General features: G+C 25.3%; 1 protein-coding gene across 2 annotated transcripts in view; it reads right to left on the bottom strand.

The window, feature by feature from the left end:
* The window catches only part of LOC141395201 (serine/threonine-protein kinase MARK1), a 344,095-nt gene that overhangs the window by 54,359 nt on the left and 265,420 nt on the right, over positions 1-24,316 (bottom strand). For both annotated transcript variants that reach the window (XR_012410568.1, XM_073970735.1), the window contains exon 4: positions 290-1,163. The gene's annotated coding sequence lies outside the window, so the exon portion shown is untranslated. The remainder of the gene's footprint in view (positions 1-289; positions 1,164-24,316) is intronic.

The following is a 24,316-nucleotide window of genomic DNA, read 5'->3' as shown; positions in this document are numbered from 1 at the left end:
GTTATTATGTTATCTAATTAATTTGATTGGTGCATATGTGAGGGAAAATAGATATTTTGCAATTTAAAGTAAATTTGATTGGAAACACAACAAAATCTCTTATAATCCTCAAGTATGTATGGTAAAGATTTCAAAAGGGATTTCAATTACACGCAAATACCTATGAATTAATTATCACAAATATATGTATATATAGAAATTTTCTCCTTCATTTCAATCCTTAATTAAACTATAATCCTATCTTTTATTTATTTAAAATATTATCAAACAAAAAGTTTATATTACATACCTCGTGTCCGCATCTTGGATCGCATTGCAGGGCTTTGGTTAGCCTCTGGTACGGCGGTGTGGTATTGGGACACTTTGGCACGGACGCTGTTGGCTCTATTAAATCACCGTGGGTATCCACGACTGCTGTTTTTTATTGATCTTCTGTCTTATGGAGTCTAGTGTTGTTATTCTTTGGAATTTTAATTTAAATCAATATGTTTTGCCCCAGATGGAAACGACACTTTCCTCCAATAGAATTTATATTGCTTTGGCTATTGGAATATAAATAACAGGCATAAATCCAAAACATGCGTTGATATTTTGACTAGCACTCGAACACACACACGCACGTAAACAGTATTAAAATCAGAGTTGTTGTGTTACTTCTTTGGCTCTTTTGTTGAGGTATTTTATTGCCACCTCTATTGGATCCTTTGATTTCGTAGCCTTTGCTTTGGTCTTGGCATATATAAAAGTATTTTCTATGTTGAAATATCCTTTTAAAAGCAATTTTTATGTTGGCTTTCCGGTTAAATGCCTTCTGTTTGACAACTGATAAAATTATTATTGTAGATATGCTACACACACGCCTTTGAATTCTTCAGCTTGGTTCTTCTATTTTTTACTAAAATTTCTATGGTTTGTACCCTTCTTGTGTGGGAATTTGTGCTGTTCCGTTTCGTTTACAACATTAAATGCCGTGTTTTTTATTACCACCATAGAATTACAACGAACGAAGGTATGTTGGATGAAAGGTGTTTTCCTTGGCAATAGATTTTTATGTTTCTTTTTCTGCAAACCATTCAGCTTCTTTCCCTTTTTCTGCTGTTGTTGTTGTGTTGATCATTAATATGTTACTGCCTCTATTAGCGTTTTATGTCTCCATTTAATAGCTGTAATGATATACAAGGATATAAAAGAAATTGTTACTTTTTAATACAACACTTTTGAACATTTAGAGGGAGGTGTAGTTTTAAGAATCCATCAGGAAATAAAGTTAAAATTGTTTTATAAATCTTGGGTAAAGAATGTAATGTGAGTCAAAGTGTAAAAGAAGATTGGATATTATAAAACATAAAATATGAAATATAAAACACAAAATATAAAATCTTTATAAATAAAAATCTAATGTCGTTCGTTGGTAATGGCATAAGTTGGAAACGACTGGACCGATTTGGATATTTTTTTTTAAATTGTTCGTCATAACCCACAGAAACCTAAGTTCCATGCAAAGAATATTTGACCACGCCTTCTTTTAGGCCCACCTTTTTTCAATTTTAATATTTTCTACAAAAAATACTGAACGGATTTTCCTGAAATTTTCAGGGAATGTGCAGGGATGGCCCCGGTGAAAATAGGATGCATATCTTGAATTTCGAAGAAGGTGGGGTACTTAATATAAAATATATAATATAAAATATAAAATATTAAATACAAAATATAAAATATAAAATATAAAATATAAAATATAAAATGTAAAATATAAAATATAAAATATAAAATATAAAATATAAAATATAAATATAAAATATAAAATATAAAATATAAAATATAAAATATAAAATATAAAATATAAAATATAAAATATAAAATATAAAATATAAAATATAAAATATAAAATATAAAATATAAAATATAAAATATAAAATATAAAATATAAAATATAAAATATAAAATATAAAATATAAAATATAAAATATAAAATATAAAATATAAAATATAAAATATAAAATATAAAATATAAAATATAAAATATAAAATATAAATAATATAAAATATAAAATATAAAATATAAAATATAAAATATAAAATATAAATATAAAATATAAAATATAAAATATAAAATATAAAATATAAAATATAAAATATAAAATATAAAATATAAAATATAAAATATAAAATATAAAATATAAAATATAAAATATAAAATATAAAATATAAAATATAAAATATAAAATATAAAATATAAAATATAAAATATAAAATATAAAATATAAAATATAAAATATAAAATATAAAATATAAAATATAAAATATAAAATATAAAATATAAAATATAAAATATAAAATATAAATATAAAATATAAAATATAAAATATAAAATATAAAATATAAAATATAAAATATAAAATATAAAATATAAAATATAAAATATAAAATATAAAATATAAAATATAAAATATAAAATATAAAATATAAAATATAAAATATAAAATATAAAATATAAAATATAAAATATAAAATATAAAATATAAAATATAAAATATAAATATAAAATATAAAATATAAAATATAAAATATAAAATATAAAATATAAAATATAAAATATAAAATATAAAATATAAAATATAAAATATAAAATATAAAATATAAAATATAAAATATAAAATATAAAATATAAAATATAAAATATAAAATATAAAATATAAAATATAAAATATAAAATATAAAATATAAAATATAAAATATAAAATATAAAATATAAAATATAAAATATAAAATATAAAATATAAAATATAAAATATAAAATATAAAATATAAAATATAAAATATAAAATATAAAATATAAAATATAAAATATAAAATATAAAATATAAAATATAAAATATAAAATATAAAATATAAAATATAAAATATAAAATATAAAATATAAAATATAAAATATAAAATATAAAATATAAAATATAAAATATAAAATATAAAATATAAAATATAAAATATAAAATATAAAATATAAAATATAAAATATAAAATATAAAATATAAATATAAAATATAAAATAATATAAAATATAAAATATAAAATATAAAATATAAAATATAAAATATAAAATATAAAATATAAAATATAAAATATAAAATATAAAATATAAAATATAAAATATAAAATATAAAATATAAATAATAAAATATAAAATATAAAATATAAAATATAAAATATAAAATATAAAATATAAAATATAAAATATAAAATATAAAATATAAAATATAAAATATAAAATATAAAATATAAAATATAAAATATAAAATATAAAATATAAAATATAAAATATAAAATATAAAATATAAAATATAAATATAAAATAAAAATATAAAATATAAAATATAAAATATAAAATATAAAATATAAAATATAAAAATAAAAATATAAAATATAAAATATAAAATATAAAATATAAAATATAAAATATAAAATATAAAATATAAAATATAAAATATAAAATATAAAATATAAAAATAAAATATAAAATATAAAATATAAAATATAAAATATAAAATATAAAATATAAAATATAAAATATAAAATATAAAATATAAAATATAAAATATAAAATATAAAATATAAAATATAAAATATAAAATATAAAATAAAATATAAAATATAAAATATAAAATATAAAATATAAAATATAAAATATAAAATATAAAATATAAAATATAAAATATAAAATATAAAATATAAAATATAAAATATAAAATAAATAAAAATATAAAATATAAAATATAAAATATAAAATATAAAATATAAAATATAAAATATAAAATATAAAATATAAAATATAAAATATAAAATATAAAATATAAAATATAAAATATAAAATATAAAATATAAAATATAAAATATAAAATATAAAATATAAAATATAAAATATAAAATATAAAATATAAAATATAAAATATAAAATATAAAATATAAAATATAAAATATAAAATATAAAATATAAAATATAAAATATAAAATATAAAATATAAAATATAAAATATAAAATATAAAATATAAAATATAAAATATAAAATATAAAATATAAATATAAAATATAAAATATAAAATATAAAATATAAAAATATAAAATATAAAATATAAAATATAAAATATAAATATAAAATATAAAATATAAAATATAAAATATAAAATATAAAATATAAAATATAAAATATAAAATATAAAATATAAAAATATAAAATATAAAATATAAAATATAAAATATAAAATATAAAATATAAAATATAAAATATAAAATATAAAATATAAAATATAAAATATAAAATATAAAATATAAAATATAAAATATAAAATATAAAATATAAAATATAAAATATAAAATATAAAATATAAAATATAAAATATAAAATATAAATATAAAATATAAAATATAAAATATAAAATATAAAATATAAAATATAAAATATAAAATATAAAATATAAAATATAAAATATAAAATATAAAATATAAAATATAAAATATAAAATATAAAATATAAAATATAAAATATAAAATATAAAATATAAAATATAAAATATAAAATATAAAATATAAAATATAAAATATAAATATAAAATATAAAATATAAAATATAAAATATAAAATATAAAATATAAAATATAAAATATAAAATATAAAATATAAAATAAAATATAAAATATAAAATATAAAATATAAAATATAAAATATAAAATATAAAATATAAAATATAAAATATAAAATATAAAATATAAAATATAAAATATAAAATATAAAATATAAAATATAAAATATAAAATATAAAATATAAAATATAAATATAAAATATAAAATATAAAATATAAAATATAAAATATAAAATATAAAATATAAAATATAAAATATAAAATATAAAATATAAAATATAAAATATAAAATATAAAATATAAAATATAAAATATAAAATATAAAATATAAAATATAAAATATAAAATATAAAATATAAAATATAAAATATAAAATATAAAATATAAAATATAAAATATAAAATATAAAATATAAAATATAAAATATAAAATATAAAATATAAAATATAAAATATAAAATATAAAATATAAAATATAAAATATAAAATATAAAATATAAAATATAAAATATAAAATATAAAATATAAAATATAAAATATAAAATATAAAATATAAAATATAAAATATAAAATATAAAATATAAAATATAAAATATAAAATATAAAATATAAAATATAAAATATAAAATATAAAATATAAAATATAAAATATAAAATATAAAATATAAAATATAAAATATAAAATATAAAATATAAAATATAAAATATAAAATATAAAATATATATATAAATATAAAATATAAAATATAAAATATAAAATATAAAATATAAAATATAAAATATAAAATATAAAATATAAAATATAAAATATAAAATATAAAATATAAAATATAAAATATAAAATATAAAATATAAAATATAAAATATAAAATATAAAATATAAAATATAAAATATAAAATATAAAATATAAAATATAAAATATAAAATATAAAATATAAAATATAAAATATAAAATATAAAATATAAAATATAAAATATAAAATATAAAATATAAAATATAAAATATAAAATATAAAATATAAAATATAAAATATAAAATATAAAATATAAAATATAAAATATAAAATATAAAATATAAAATATAAAATATAAAATATAAAATATAAAATATAAAATATAAAATATAAAATATAAAATATAAAATATAAAATATAAAATATAAAATATAAAATATAAAATATAAAATATAAAATATAAAATATAAAATATAAAATATAAAATATAAAATATAAAATATAAAATATAAAATATAAAATATAAAATATAAAATATAAAATATAAAATATAAAATATAAAATATAAAATATAAAATATAAAATATAAAATATAAAATATAAAATATAAAATATAAAATATAAAATATAAAATATAAAATATAAAATATAAAATATAAAATATAAAATATAAAATATAAAATATAAAATATAAAATATAAAATATAAAATATAAAATATAAAATATAAAATATAAAATATAAAATATAAAATATAAAATATAAAATATAAAATATAAAATATAAAATATAAAATATAAAATATAAAATATAAAATATAAAATATAAAATATAAAATATAAAATATAAAATATAAAATATAAAATATAAAATATAAAATATAAAATATAAAATATAAAATATAAAATATAAAATATAAAATATAAAATATAAAATATAAAATATAAAATATAAAATATAAAATATAAAATATAAAATATAAAATATAAAATATAAAATATAAAATATAAAATATAAAATATAAAATATAAAATATAAAATATAAAATATAAAATATAAAATATAAAATATAAAATATAAAATATAAAATATAAAATATAAAATATAAAATATAAAATATAAAATATAAAATATAAAATATAAAATATAAAATATAAAATATAAAATATAAAATATAAAATATAAAATATAAAATATAAAATATAAAATATAAAATATAAAATATAAAATATAAAATATAAAATATAAAATATAAAATATAAAATATAAAATATAAAATATAAAATATAAAATATAAAATATAAAATATAAAATATAAAATATAAAATATAAAATATAAAATATAAAATATAAAATATAAAATATAAAATATAAAATATAAAATATAAAATATAAAATATAAAATATAAAATATAAAATATAAAATATAAAATATAAAATATAAAATATAAAATATAAAATATAAAATATAAAATATAAAATATAAAATATAAAATATAAAATATAAAATATAAAATATAAAATATAAAATATAAAATATAAAATATAAAATATAAAATATAAAATATAAAATATAAAATATAAAATATAAAATATAAAATATAAAATATAAAATATAAAATATAAAATATAAAATATAAAATATAAAATATAAAATATAAAATATAAAATATAAAATATAAAATATAAAATATAAAATATAAAATATAAAATATAAAATATAAAATATAAAATATAAAATATAAAATATAAAATATAAAATATAAAATATAAAATATAAAATATAAAATATAAAATATAAAATATAAAATATAAAATATAAAATATAAAATATAAAATATAAAATATAAAATATAAAATATAAAATATAAAATATAAAATATAAAATATAAAATATAAAATATAAAATATAAAATATAAAATATAAAATATAAAATATAAAATATAAAATATAAAATATAAAATATAAAATATAAAATATAAAATATAAAATATAAAATATAAAATATAAAATATAAAATATAAAATATAAAATATAAAATATAAAATATAAAATATAAAATATAAAATATAAAATATAAAATATAAAATATAAAATATAAAATATAAAATATAAAATATAAAATATAAAATATAAAATATAAAATATAAAATATAAAATATAAAATATAAAATATAAAATATAAAATATAAAATATAAAATATAAAATATAAAATATAAAATATAAAATATAAAATATAAAATATAAAATATAAAATATAAAATATAAAATATAAAATATAAAATATAAAATATAAAATATAAAATATAAAATATAAAATATAAAATATAAAATATAAAATATAAAATATAAAATATAAAATATAAAATATAAAATATAAAATATAAAATATAAAATATAAAATATAAAATATAAAATATAAAATATAAAATATAAAATATAAAATATAAAATATAAAATATAAAATATAAAATATAAAATATAAAATATAAAATATAAAATATAAAATATAAAATATAAAATATAAAATATAAAATATAAAATATAAAATATAAAATATAAAATATAAAATATAAAATATAAAATATAAAATATAAAATATAAAATATAAAATATAAAATATAAAATATAAAATATAAAATATAAAATATAAAATATAAAATATAAAATATAAAATATAAAATATAAAATATAAAATATAAAATATAAAATATAAAATATAAAATATAAAATATAAAATATAAAATATAAAATATAAAATATAAAATATAAAATATAAAATATAAAATATAAAATATAAAATATAAAATATAAAATATAAAATATAAAATATAAAATATAAAATATAAAATATAAAATATAAAATATAAAATATAAAATATAAAATATAAAATATAAAATATAAAATATAAAATATAAAATATAAAATATAAAATATAAAATATAAAATATAAAATATAAAATATAAAATATAAAATATAAAATATAAAATATAAAATATAAAATATAAAATATAAAATATAAAATATAAAATATAAAATATAAAATATAAAATATAAAATATAAAATATAAAATATAAAATATAAAATATAAAATATAAAATATAAAATATAAAATATAAAATATAAAATATAAAATATAAAATATAAAATATAAAATATAAAATATAAAATATAAAATATAAAATATAAAATATAAAATATAAAATATAAAATATAAAATATAAAATATAAAATATAAAATATAAAATATAAAATATAAAATATAAAATATAAAATATAAAATATAAAATATAAAATATAAAATATAAAATATAAAATATAAAATATAAAATATAAAATATAAAATATAAAATATAAAATATAAAATATAAAATATAAAATATAAAATATAAAATATAAAATATAAAATATAAAATATAAAATATAAAATATAAAATATAAAATATAAAATATAAAATATAAAATATAAAATATAAAATATAAAATATAAAATATAAAATATAAAATATAAAATATAAAATATAAAATATAAAATATAAAATATAAAATATAAAATATAAAATATAAAATATAAAATATAAAATATAAAATATAAAATATAAAATATAAAATATAAAATATAAAATATAAAATATAAAATATAAAATATAAAATATAAAATATAAAATATAAAATATAAAATATAAAATATAAAATATAAAATATAAAATATAAAATATAAAATATAAAATATAAAATATAAAATATAAAATATAAAATATAAAATATAAAATATAAAATATAAAATATAAAATATAAAATATAAAATATAAAATATAAAATATAAAATATAAAATATAAAATATAAAATATAAAATATAAAATATAAAATATAAAATATAAAATATAAAATATAAAATATAAAATATAAAATATAAAATATAAAATATAAAATATAAAATATAAAATATAAAATATAAAATATAAAATATAAAATATAAAATATAAAATATAAAATATAAAATATAAAATATAAAATATAAAATATAAAATATAAAATATAAAATATAAAATATAAAATATAAAATATAAAATATAAAATATAAAATATAAAATATAAAATATAAAATATAAAATATAAAATATAAAATATAAAATATAAAATATAAAATATAAAATATAAAATATAAAATATAAAATATAAAATATAAAATATAAAATATAAAATATAAAATATAAAATATAAAATATAAAATATAAAATATAAAATATAAAATATAAAATATAAAATATAAAAAATATAAAATATAAAATATTTATTTATTAACAATGTAGTAAATACATAGTTAGTAAAGCAAGATTTAGCATTGGCTATTGTGGCCATCAGCTAAAAAATATAAAATATAAAAAAAATATTAAATGTAAATTATAAAGGAGAGCGTATGAGTAACAGTATATAATATTTATAGATTATACGTCTACTGTTCAATTCAGTTTCCAAGCAGACTTTTAGCAGAGAATATAGCCTGCTAAACTATTTCGTATTTAACTTGATATTGAACCTTAAATTTGTCCTATGAAAATGTCTATCTCTGAGGACAGAAAATGAAGACAGATTTTGCATAGCCTTATATGTCTTTGAAACAACTTCCTGGAATAATTTTCTAGTTTTTTTTTTGTGAAGTACTTTTATTGTCATATCCTAAGTTCATTTTCTATTGAAACAAAAAAACAATTTACTGTTGTTGACTCTTCTCGACAATAGTTTCAACAAATTTCCAATCAACTTTGTTGACAATAATGAAAGACCAAATGATGCGGGAGACAAGTTTTGCTCAATGGACTCAATGGACAGCACACAGAACGACAGCAACAACAAGGATAATCCAGTTGAATTTGATAATGTTTTTGTGTGTCCTCATTTAATGTTGCAGAGGTTGTTGTGCTGAAGTTGATCTAATTGATTTGGGAATTTTAAGCATGACTATCATTATTGAGAGAACGATGTCAAAAAAGGATTCATTATTTTTTTACTAATCAACCAGAAGAGGTACAAATTAATGAAGAGAGCTATGTAATGCCCCTTTATAGAATTTGTTTGTTTATTTGTCTATCTTCCTTAGTGGGTGTTGGGGTGATAGATGGGAAAACAACCAATCTGACAAAAGCCCGCAAATCAAGCAAATCTTATCTTTGCTTGTGTGTGTGTGCGGCATAATTAAAGAATTCCAATGCTTGTTAAGTATTCATCTGCCTGCTTAGTCATTAAGATTTTTAGCTGCTGGTTTTTGTTGTTAATTAAGTTTGTTCAATGATTATTGCTGAAGTGGCTGCAAAATATTTGCCAATTAATTGGAAAATGAAGCCAAGGATTGAAAGATTATTGCCATAGAAGTTTGTGGAAGAATTTCCATATTGTGTTCTTAGCGCAAAAGTTTAAAAGTTTTGAGGCACTCCCTGTGGCTGGGATTGAAAATGTTGTGCTTGGATAAAAATCCAGCTAACAAAAAAAGTAATAAACATGATTTATAAATTTTGCATAATATTCGCATTATGAATAATTAAGGGCAGATTTTGCAGATTTTAAATTTTCCTTGTTTTCACATAATCGCCTGCCTGGACCACACGAGACCAACCAACAACAGCCGGAACATAAACATTCGTGTTTTTTTTTTCTTCTTCATTATATTACTGCAGGGCTGCCTCATACATCATTTGGTCATGTAGTGGAAAATTATTCTTGATTCGGAGGAGTATGCCTGTCATAAAATCTACAGGAATTAAAAGAGGAAATATGGAAAATTGTTTTTGGGCGTCGGTTGGGTGGTGGAAGGCGTTTTCATGTTCGCTACAACAAATGAAATAATCCGGTAAATGTTATCATAAATTTTACAGATTACTTTTTGCATATCCAACATAACGGATTACCAAGTGAGAATATAAACGGAATTATGTATGGCTTACGGTTGCTGATATGCGGGTGTGTGTGGATTATTATGAGAATTTGCCAAGGCTGTAAAGAGCATTTCTTCAGGTAACGTTAAATTACAATTTTATGGGTTTTATGTTGTACAAATAACTTGTGATTATAAAACTTTGAAGCGACTTGTAAATTATAAAAAAAAGGAAGACAGACAAATTAGCTATTAATCTTAAGTGACAAATGAAAGCGTTGCAATAAAGAGAAGTTTTACGTGGCTGAAAAACGCAGGAAATGTTGGCAACATTATGCCGTGGGGTATTTATAAAACCGTTGACAACTTGATGTTTTCTGGTCCGAGAATCGAAGTCGAAGGAACGAATCTGACCGGCTTTTACAATGCAAAGTTCAGGACTTATGTTGGTCACTCGTTCATTACAGGTGGACCCTGAACTGCTTTACTGCCTTTAACACCCGTTTATAGTGATGTAATATGTGCCGCGCTTTCATCCATAAGAACGATAAAAATTTGGGTTGGGCGTGGTGTTACTAACCCACCCTTATAAAAAACATACTACTATGAAAAAGCAAAGAAACAAACAAATAACACCATCAACTGTATTGAAGTAAATAGGAACAATTAGTTTCTTTTCGTTTATGAAAGTATGTACTAAAATCGTCCTCCCATTCCTTGCAGGAGATGTATTAAATGGTGGTGTATTAAGACCACAACCTTCAAAATACCGAAAATAGGGAGTTACCGTTCTATGGGAGCTATATGAAGTACGTAAACATTTACCGAAAATTTTCAGGTTGAAAGTTGTATACCTCCAATGAAAACTACATACCAAATTTCAGAAATTTGGGGTGGGGGTTGTGGGTTTTATTGAGGCCACAACCTTTAAAATATCTAATATCGGGATATAAAATTCTATGTGGGCTTTATGGAGACGTGTACCCATTCCAATAAACTGGTACAGTTCGAGGGAGGCTATATGACGACGCACAGTGTCACGACCGTGGCCAAAAATTGGAAAAACTAAATACTTCGTTGAACAAATTTATTGATGGGGAGTGATAGAAAACATATTAGATAAGAAGAATCTGAATTTTGGTACTGATACGTGAAGCAGTTTTTGCTATATGAGGATTTAAATCCGACAATTTTAGTTAATAGGTATTTTTGTGTTTTTATACCCTCAGCATTTATGCTAACGAGGGTATATACACTTTCATATGGGCAAAATGTGCCTCATTGAAATAATGGTTTTAGACCCCAAGTATGTTTGGACGAAATGTGTTTCAGACAATTTGGAGTTGATTTAGCCATGTCCGTTTGTCTGGCTGGTTGGATCGCACAATAACTCTCGTATGGATCAACCGATTCGGTCCAAAATTTGGCTTTCGTAATATTTTGCCCAAACTTAGTTTAAGTTCGAAGATGGGCTATTTCGGTCCACTCCTTCCGGTACCTCCCCCACAATAGTTCGAAAATTTTCGGAAAATTATTTCGTACGGTAACTTTTGAAGGAAGTGGTCGAATTGGTCCATATTTTACACATCCTAATATATCTACCAATATATCTACCAAGATAACCCTTGAAGGGAGTAACCGATTTGGTCCATACTTTGCTCATCATGAAATGTCTGCCAGACTTAGATGAGGTTCCAATATGGACTCAACCGGTCCATTCCTTCGGGTACCTCCCACACAAAATTTCGGATAGGTTTAGTATAGGACCCGCTCACGAATCGCTTTGATTTTTGTTTTATCAACTTGTATTCACTGCCCCCCATACGACGGTACAAGTTTCATCAGGGACAAGTCCATACTTCCTGAGTAAATAGCCTGAAAGTTGCACAAAACCCTTATGACACCGTGTGAGGTGGTTGGAGCGCAAGTTAACTCTCGAACGTATTTGCCGATTGGGTCCAAAATATGGCCTTAGTAATATTTTGTCTAAACTTAGTTTAAGTTCGAAGATAAGCCATATCGGTCCACTCCTTCAGGTACCTCCCCCACAAAATTTCAAAAATATTCGGAAAATTGTTTCGTACGGTAACATTTGAAGGAAGTGGTCGAATTGGTCCATACTTTACACATCCTAATATATCTACCAGATATAGATCGGGTTCAAATATGGACAATATTTGTCCACTTCATCCAGTACCTCCCAAACAAAATTTCGGATAAGTTCACTGCTATCGAATCACTTTGATTTTTGTTGAAGCAACTTGCATTCGCTGCCTCAATTACGATGGTAAAAGTTTTTTCAGGATCAAATCCACACTTCTTGAGCAAACAGCCCGAAGGGTGTAAAAACCCCCTATGGCACGATATGTAGTAGCTGGAGATCTGGTCATATCGTTTGGATATTAAGGCCACAATACTCAAAATACCGAAAATGAGAAGGCACTGTTCTATGGGGGCTATAGGAAGACGGGGACCTATACCGACATATTGGATATATAATTTAGAGGTTTTGAAAAATTATATCATGAAGAATGGACTTGCTCCAATATATATAATATCACTGTAAACAGGGTCACAAGGAGTACCATCGGTAAAAATCTTCAAAGTATCCTCGAACAGGTTTTAAACTGCACATAAACAAAAATTCTGCATTTTTGTAAGGGAAGTATCCTAAGGTATAGGCCTAGTGGACATTTTTGAACTTAAACAAAGTTGGGACAAACTTTTACGAGATTCAAAGATTTGGCCAAATCGTTAAAGAGATACCACGCATACCATTTTAGCGAAATTTTTTTAAACTTTAGTGGGGAAGTTACCGGATGGAGTGGGCCAATACACAGCGTCTTCGAACTTTATTTAAGAATCGCAGGAATGTTTGGATCAACACCTAAGGGCGACGTACTGTACCCTTATGCCCCGACCGAAGGCAAGGGGGATCAGACCAAATATACATGCTTAAAACCGCGTGGAGGTAGCATACCTCAAAATTAGAAATGATATTATCTTTAATCTGCCGGGAAATTTTGTATCCAACAGCTCAAAAACCAAAACTCAGATTCGGTAAGCTGCAATCACAACAGCTAAAGGTGACGTACTGTATTATAGCTGCCATGACATTAAGCATGAGTTTGGTTGCGGATTTTTAGTTGGGCGGAGGTTAAACATATGGTTTTCGGCCACACTCCAGTGGAAGAAAGACTTGTTACAACTCGAATTGATGCTAAATTTGTCAACATCAGTCTTAACTACCCTCATGCCCCGACCAAAGACAAGGAGGATCACACCAAATATACATTTTTACGAGCGCGTGGAGGTAACATTCAATCGTGCCCATGCTATTACATTAAAATTATTCTAGAAATCAATGTCAACATTATAAAGTAGATTATCTTTGATTCAACTGTCGGGAAATACAGCGGTAAGCTGCAATCACAACAGATAGCTTTCAAATTTCCCAATTGCTTTATGAAAGCACTCCTCGTCCCGACATCATATCAGTGCAGTGGCATGTGAATAACAGAAAAATCAATTCTTGGATATCAGAGGCATACATCAAGGAACCCTTGCTATGACCAGAAGTGTCGTGTTGTAAACGTAGAAAAGAATGCATCGCCTAGGGCGTTCTACAATCATTACCAACGCGTAGTACACGAGTGAGATATGGGACAAAAATAGAGATGCTAACCTTGTTTCCGCGTAAAAAAGAGAGAAAAATGGAAAAGCTTGAGACGCACAGGGTCCAGGTAGAAGTCCGTAAATTCTACCAAATCGTGAAACACCAAACTGATAGCTTTGGCACAGGCACATCCTTCTATAGAGCAAGAAATCAGGTTGCAGATGCAAAATGTGTGCTCAGGTTATGGAAAAATCGTTTTTCCAAAACTGTTATATCCAAAACTAGGACGAAATACCACAGATCCAATCCCAGAAGATGGTATTTCCACCAGGGATACTCAAAATGCCTAAATTATCTAATCTAAAAATGTTCAATCAGGTGGTACATTTACATGGAGCTAAATTAAGTCAAACAAGTAAGAAAAACGTTAAGTTTGGTCGGGCCGAACTTTTTATACTCTCTACCACAAATTTAAATGTGGCCACAACCTTCAAAATACCAAAATTCGGAAGGTACCGTTCTATGGGGGCTATATGATGGCTTGGACCTACACCTACAAATTTCTGGGGGAAAGTTTTATACGCCTAAAGAAGACTAAATACCAAATTTCAGCCACCTCGGTGTGATGAGCTTAAAACCTTCAAAATATCGAAAATCGGGAGATATCGTATTATGGGGGCTATATCAATACGTGGGCCTATATAAACATTTTATGGTAAAACTGTTTCTTAGCCTCTGGAAACACAAAGTACAAAGTTACAACCGATTCTTTGGTCAACTGGGTTTAATACATTCAAAATATATTAAAATGACGCGTACTTTATAAAGGGCCTTATATGGGGGCTATACCAAACGTGGACCTATATAACCCAACTTTGGTAGGATTATTTTTTGGCCTCTGAAGACACAAAGTACCAAATTACAACCAATTCGGTGGTAAAATGGGTCAAATATCTTAAAAATTCCTTAAAACGACGACGCGTCATTTTGTATGGGGCTATACGAAAGCGTGGACCTACATAGCCCGCTTTCAATACCAAAAATCCTACGTAAATATAACATATTTTCCCAAAATTTCATCAACCTTCGTCAATCCGTTCGGACGCTAGAGTGATTTCCACAGACGGACAGACATGGCTATATCGATGTAGAATTGCACGCTGATCAAGAATATATATACTTTGTGGGGTCTACAATGGTTATTTCGAGTAGTTACAAACGTAGTGACAAACCTAATATACCCCCATCCTATGGTGGAGGGTATAAAAATGTATCTAAAAATGTCTTCAATTGGGCGATACTTATGGGGGCCATACCAAAACGTGGATCTATGAACGGGAACGGCAAATGTCAAATTACTTGTAGTTCAGTAAAATAATTTAGCATATAACGGTACCTCCCGATTTAAAGTATTCTCTATGAACTTCTCCACCAAAAATTTTCAATATAGGTCCACATTTTTGTGTGGCCCCCATCATATAGCGGTACCTCCCGATTTAAGTTATTTTGAGTATTTTGGCTATGTATTTTTACCGAACTAGCTGAAATTTGACCAACAAACTTCTCCACCAAAAATTATCAAGATAGGTCCACGTTTTGGTATAGCCGCCATATAACGGTACCACCCGATTTAAGTTATTTTGAGGATTTTAGCTACATTTTCTGACCGAATTAGCGGAACTTTGACATTTGTGGTTCCCAATGGTCTAGAAAATTTTCTACTAAAAATTGTCAAGATATGTCCACGTTTTGGAATAGGTCCCATATGACGGTACCTCGCTATTTATGGTATTTTGAGGCTTTAGCTACATTTTCTGGCCGAACTAGCTGTTATTTGACATTTGGAGTTCTCAGAGGACCCGAGGCTTTTCCACCAAAAATCGTCAATATAGGTTCATGTTTTGTAATAGCGCCCATATATAGGTACCAACGGATTAAAGAAATGTTTATATACATTTTATATACCCTCCACCACCATCATTCCGTTTACAACACATACAAAAATTCTAGGTCGATTCAACCAATTTTTAAGATAGAGCTTTATCAGTTGGTATAGAGGTTTCTACTACTTCTAGGGTCATTGGCATTGAAAATGGGCTATACCGGTTTACGCCTTCTTATATTTTGAAGGTTGTGGCCACAATATTCCTCAGAAATGGCTGAAATTTGGTATGTATTCTTCATTGGGGGTATACAACTTTCCCCCAGAAACTTTTCGGTATTTTGAAGGTTGTGGCCTTAATATTTTACCGAAATGGATGCAATTTGGTACTTACTCTTCGTTGGGGGTATAAAACTTTCTCCCAGAAATTTGTCAGTGTAGTCCCACCCCTCCATATAGCCCCCATAGAACGGTACCTACCGATTTTCGTAATTCTGAAGGTTGTGACGACAATATCCTTCCGAAAGACTGAACTTTGTTATTTAGTCTTTCATGGGGTTATAAAATATTCCAGAAGATAACTATCAGTCAGTATAGATCCGCGGGTTTCTATATCCCCCATAGAAGCGTACCTCTTGATTTTCAGTATTTTGAAGGTTTTACCGAAATATCGGAAATTTGGTATTAAGTCTTCTCTGAGTCTAAAAACTTTCAATCAGAAATTTGTAGGTATAGATCGAAGTTTTGATATAGCCACCATGGAACGGTGCTTCCCGAATTTCGGTAATATTGAAGGTTAGCCACATTTTTTTACCGAACGTGCTGAAATTTGGTATTTAGTTTTCTTCATAAATGAAAGGAAACTAATTGTTCCATTTTACTTCAATATAATTCGTTGTGGAGGGTATAACAAGTTCGGCCTGGTCTTACTTGTTGTTCAGAATATTTTATGGTGGAGTGTATAAAAAGTTGGGCCCTGTCGAACTTAATGTTTTTACTTGTTGTATTTATTTTAAGTAAATACAATGACTAGGAATTTCAAAGACCAAAAAAGGTCACAGATATGTTTTACTGGTAGATAACTGAGATGATGTCCTGAACTATACATTTATTACGTAATACTTCAATGTCCACACACACGAAGTTTGTAGGTACTCGAAGTTTTTAGGTACTTGAGAGCATTCTATAGCACTGCCCATGATAGCTGATGAATATCAGTATTGCAATTTTAAACTACATCCGCTCTTTAAAAATTTGCGGGTCAATATAAAGAGGGTTTATTCTTCCTTATTTTCTAATAGTGTGTTTTTTTGGTAATGTAGTGGTGATATGTTGCAATATATTACATAGTATATTTTTTATACCGAGGAAGCGGATATATGACATTTCATATTTGTCAAGGATAAATCTGAGTGTTATTTGTTTTCTTGAAACAGTGAAAAGAGAATCTTTACATATTCATATAGATACGTAAATCTTAACAAATCTGTTGAACTACTAGGTCAATGTTATGAAAGACAAAAAGAAAAAAAAACATGACAAAAACTTTCTGCAGCGTACGTGTCTCATAATATCGAAATACGTGTCACATATTGTGGCATACGAATCATTTTATTACTTCTGTTTGAGCATTTTGTTTTTTACTTCTATTGTGCTTCTACTGCTTCTATTTTTTGTTCAAATGCATGCACACATATGAACATAACTGTACATATCTGTTTGTCATTTCCACCATGTTGTCTTTGCATCAGTGAGTTGTTCTTTTATGTTTTTCCTTGTCTTTTACTCGGTCAACAACACACCTCCCCCCTCCCACCAAAGTATGTTTCTTTGTATGCCCATATATGTCTGTCTGTCTGTCTGTCTGTCCGTCTGTGTCTCTTGGCATTTTATAGATGGAAGTAGGAAAAGTTTACTGATGTTTTTAGTATTTTTTATTTCCGTTTCCGCAACGGGTGTTGGTGTTAAAGGAAGTTCAAAAACATACATAGATTGCACAGCAACAATAACAACAACCGTAGTTAAATGAAACTTCAAGTCAGTATATAAACCAATCCATAGAAGTTTGGCGTTATTTGCTGGCAATATTTTTTTATATATTGTCGTCGCAATAGTTTAATTTCTTCCGGTTTAGTTTGTTACTCAATTTTGTTTCATTTCTTCCTTTTTTGTTTTATTTTCTTCTTTATATAGTTTTTGTCTAAATGTATTTCTGGTCAATTTAATGTCATTCACTTAATGATTTTAAATTGTAGTTTATTGTGTCGACCAAAAATGATAATATTTGGTCATATAAAAATCAATGGAGTGGCAACTTATGTTCGGCCGGGCCGAACTTTTTGGAATGGAATAATTAGTTTCCTGTTATGAAAAAAATTGTTCAACCACGGATACCCAAAATGCCTAAATTAGGTCAAAAAAGTAAAAAAGTATCAGTCGGCTTTGCCTCAGTCTATGTTGACTTGTTGATAAAAATGTGGATTACAATAAAAGTTCAAAAGTGTTACGGAGGAGGTACTTGAAGGAATTGACCGACATAGTCCATTATGGAAGTGGATTTTATTTTGGAAGTCATATCTTTTCGATAGATATCGCACCCACTAGTCATTTCAGTGGGTCATTGTATAACTTTTGGACCAGTATGCCAGGAAGCATGGGCTTGTCCATGGTAAACATAATATCGCTGTAAACAAGACCACAACTAACAGCACCGGTATATATTTCCAAAGGATACACAAATGTTGACCTTTTATGGCTGAGGTACCATAAGGAGAGGACCGATATTGGCCATTTTAGAAGTTAAACTAAATTTGGACAAAATATTAGGAGATCCAAAGTTTGGACCAAATTGGTTGCCACTTTCAAGAGTAATCGTGAATGTCACTAACATACATTTTTTAAATATTGGGGTGAAGTACCGGAAGTTGTGAATCGGTGTTTCCCATCTTCGAACTGAAACTAAGTTTGGACAAAATATGTCGAAGGCCAAATTTTGGACCAAATCGGCTGATCAGAGCGACGATTATCGTGCTCTCCAGGCATTACACATGGTGCCATAGGGGGTTTTTACAACTTTCGGGATGTTTTCGTAAGAAGTATGGAATTGCCCCTGGAAAAACTTTTACCGTCGTAATTGAGGCAGCGAATCCATGTTGCTTCAATAAAAATCAAAGTGATTCGAGGGCAGGTCTTAAAGTGAACTTATCTAAATTTTATGTGGGAGGTACTCGAAGGAGTAGACAAATATAGTCCATATTCGAACCTGATCTATATCTGGTAGATATAATAGGATGTGTGAAGTGTGGACCAAATTCACTGCTTTCAAGAGATTTTTCCGAACATTTTTGAACTTTTGTGGGGGAGGTAGATACCTGAAGGATTGGACCGATATGGCTTATCTTGGAACTTAAACTTAGTTTGGACAAAATATTACGAAGGCCAAATGTTGGACCGAATGGCCGATCCGTTCGAGAGTTATCATGCGCTCCAAACACTACTCACGGTGTCATAGGGTTTTTTTGAACTGTCAGGATATTTTCTCAGGAAGTATGGACTTGCCCCTGATGAAATTTGTACCGTCTAACGGGGTACTGTGAGCACAAGTTGGTACAAAAACATCAAAGCGATTGGAGAGCAGGTTCTAAACTGAACTTTTCCTAACTTTTGTGTGGGAGGTTCCCGAAGGAGTGGACCGATTGTGTCCATATTGGAAGATCATCTAAGTCTGGTAGATATTTCACAATGTGCGAAGTATGGACCAAATCGGTTACTTCCTTCAAGAGTTATCGCGCGCACAAATTTTCCGAACATTTTCGAACATACAGCTCGTGGCTCATACGACGTCGATATTCACCGTCAACGCAGATTGGTTCTTAGATCTTTCGAAGAATTTTTCTCTCAAACACGCCAAGCACTGTCTTATCTGCTTGCGCAAGTACCCAGGCTTCGGAACCATACATCAGCACCGGTAGTAGCAGTGTTTTGTAAAGCGTTATTTATGTATGACGGGTTGTGGCTTTGTTTTTGAAGTGCTTACTTAAGCCAAAGTAGCATCTGTTGGCCAATATAATTCTTCTTTTTATTTCACAACTGATGTCGTTTGTTGTGTTTACGGCGGTGCCGAGGTACACGATGTCTTTTACTACCTCAAAATTATAGGAACCAACTTCAACAGTTGGTCCGATCTCAATGGACATATTGCGCGTCGGCATCCTCAGCTTGGTCCCATGATGTCTATATCATCAGCATAAGCAAGTAACATGTGGCTATTGGTGTAGATTGTGCCACTTCTTTTGACGTTTGCCTCCCGTATAACCTTTTCTAGCAGGATGTTGAAAAGATCACACGAAAGGCTGTCTCCTTGCCTGAAACCTCTTTTGGTACAAACCTCGGAGAGGTTCTTTTCTATTTTAACTGAAGATCTTGTGTCAGTTAGAGTTATTTAGAGTTAGTTAGAGTTATTTCGTTGACCATGGGCTTTAGTCGTTCGTCCAATATCCCTGACACTATCTTGTAGGCGATAGGGGGAAGACTTATGCCAAAGTCTTATCTCCTTTCTTATGGACGGGACACAGGATGCTCAGGTTCCAATCGTCGGGTACGCGTTCTTCCTGCCAGATGGAGCTAAGTAGCTGATGCATACACCGTATCAGCGTGTCGCCTCCGGTTTCAAACAGCTCGGCTGGTAGGCCATCAGCTACTGCCGCCTTATTATTCTTCAGCCGGTTTATAGCTGTCTTTACCTCATCTTGGCCGGGTGGTATACATTCAATACCATCTTCTGGGATTGGATCTGTGGTATCTTCGTCGACTTCGCTACTATTGGATATCAACAATTTGGAAAAATGCTCTTTCCATATCCTTAGCACACTATCTGTATCAGTTACCAGATTACCTTGCTGGTCTCTACGGGAGGATGTGCCAGTTCCAAAGCCATCATTTTGATGTTTCACTCTTTGGTAGAATTTTCGGACTTCATTCTGTCTCCTGTATATCTCGATTTGTTCACATTCCCGATTTTCCATCCCTCTCTTTTTCCTGCGGAAAAGACGTTTCTCCTCTCTCCTTTTCTCCCGATACCTCTCTCGTGCGCTACGCGTTACTACTGATTGTAGAGTAGCCCTATATGTCGCATTTTTCTTTTGGGTAGCAGCAGGATTCCTTGGTGGAGGTCTCAGGTATCCAAGTACTGATTTTGCGGCTGTTTGCATGAAGTGGGCAATGTTTTGCCATTGTCCTGATATATTATCGGGACGAGGAGTGCTTTGATTAAGCAGTGGGGCCAGTTGAGTGGAATATGCTGTGGCTATCTGTTGTGATTGCAGCTAACCGATGTCCAATTTCCGTGTTGTGTCTGTTCGCACTTTGTTTGCTACGTTTAATCTGGTACATACCTTTGCAGCAACAAGGTAGTGGTCCGAGTCTATGTTTGCACCTCGGAACGATCGTACATACAACACGTTTGATGCATGTCTTCCATCTATCACAACGAGATCAATTTGATTTCTTGTTCTTTGAGCTGGCGACAGCCATGTGCCCTTATGAATATCGAGATGCTTAAATCTGGTACTGCTAACTGCCATGTTTCTTGCAGCTGCAAAGTCTATCAGCCTCATACCATTGTCAGATGTTTCACTGTGGAGACTGAATTTCCCGACTGTTGGGCCAAAGATATTCTCCTTTTCAATTTTGGTATTAAAATCGCCTAGAATGATTTTAATGTCATTGGCAGGGCAACTGTCATATGCTTCTTCTAAGCGCTCGTAAAATATATCTTTGTTCTGTTCGTCCTTTTCTTCAGTGGGAGCATGAGCGCAAATAAAGATGATATTGAAGAATTTTGCTTTTATCCGAATTGCAGCAAGTCTTTCATTCACTGGAGTGAAGCTGGATACCAGATGTTTTAATCTCCGACCAACTACAAATCAGCAACCAAACTCATGCTTTATGTCATGGCAGCTATAATACAGTGCGTCACCTTAAGGTGTTGTTGTGATGCCTTTCCCGTTCCATCGTATTTCCTGTATGGCAGTAATGTCGGCCTTGTACTTTTCAAGTACATCTGCCAATGCGTAAACTGCACCTTCTCTATAAAGAGTGCGAACATTCCAGGTGCAGAATCGCTGATCATGGACCTTAAAACGTTTGCGGGGTTCGTCAGATTTGCAAGGTTTTTTTTTCTTTCTTTCGTTTTTTCATAGTAGGCTGTTTTTCTAGGGGAGGGTTACTAACCCGACGCCCAAACCCAAGTTTTTAACGTTCTTATGGGTGAACGCGCGGCACATGTTAGCTCACTACCTTTAACGGGTATTAAAGGCAGCTCCCCAAGTGACACCACGGGGAGGTCAGTGTCCACTTGAGATGAAAGAGGGACCAAGATAAATCCTGGGCTTTGCCATGTTAAAGCCGGTCAGGACCGTTTCTTGGTATCTTCCATCCCCTATGCCACCCGTTAAATTTGCAGCTAAAATCCTCAAAATACCTTTAATCGGGAGGTACCATTATATGGGGTCTACGCCAATCGTGGACCTAATCTGGCAATTTTTAGTGGGGAAGTGTTTGGTCATTGGAAACACCAAATATCACTTTTCCGGCAATTTGGGAGGAAAATGTCAATGAAATCCTTAAAATACCTTAAATCGAGAGGTACCGTTATATGTGGGCTACACTAAAACATGGGGAAGATTTTTCGTCGTTTGGAACCTCAAATGTCAAATTTCAGATATTTTTGGCGGAAAAAAAGTGGATAAGCATTGAATTTCAAAAGTGTTGCAGAGGAGGTACAACTTTTTGACCAGTATGCCAGGAAAACATAATATCACTGTAAAGATTTTGGGCGGAAAATGTAGATAAAATCTAGTTATACCTTAAATCGAGAGGTACCCTTATATGGGGCCTATACCAAAACGTGGACCTATCTCTGCCATTTTTGTGCAGAATTTTTTTGAGCTCTTGAAATTCCAAGTTCCGAATTGGAACCAATTTCGTCGGCAAATGTAGCTAAAATCCTCAAAATACCTCAAATCGGGAGGAACCGTTATATGTGGGCTACACTAAAACGTGGATATATCTTAGCAATTTTTAGTGGGGAAGATTTTTCGATTTTCGAAAGTGGATTAGGATTGAATTTCAAAAGTGTTGCGGAGGAGGTTCGACTTTTGGACCAGTATGCCAGGAAAACATAGTATGACTGTAAACACCCTTAAATCGGGAGGTACCTTTATATGGGGCCTATACCAAAACATAGACCCATCTCTGCCATTTTTTACAGCTCTGCCATTTTTGAGCTCTTGAAACTCCAAGTGCCGAATTGGAGCCAATTTGGACGGCAAATGTAGCTAAAATCCTCAAAATACCTTAAATCGGGAGGAACCGTTATATAGGGGCCTATACCAAAACGTGGGTCTATCTTGACAATTTTTTGTGGAGAGACTTATTGGCCATTGGGCACCTCAAATGTCACATTTCAGCTAGTTCGTTCAAAAAATTTAGCTAACATCCCCAAAATATCTTAAATCGGGTGGTACTGTTATATGGGGACTATACCAAAACATGGACCCATATAGTCCA

The sequence above is a fragment of the Musca autumnalis genome, unplaced genomic scaffold (assembly GCF_047663935.1).
Source record: "Musca autumnalis isolate F117 unplaced genomic scaffold, ASM4766393v1 scaffold_2, whole genome shotgun sequence".
NCBI classification, from domain to species: domain Eukaryota; kingdom Metazoa; phylum Arthropoda; class Insecta; order Diptera; family Muscidae; genus Musca; species Musca autumnalis.
Note: the sequence above shows the minus strand (reverse complement) of the source record. Positions and strands in the feature narration are given on the sequence as shown.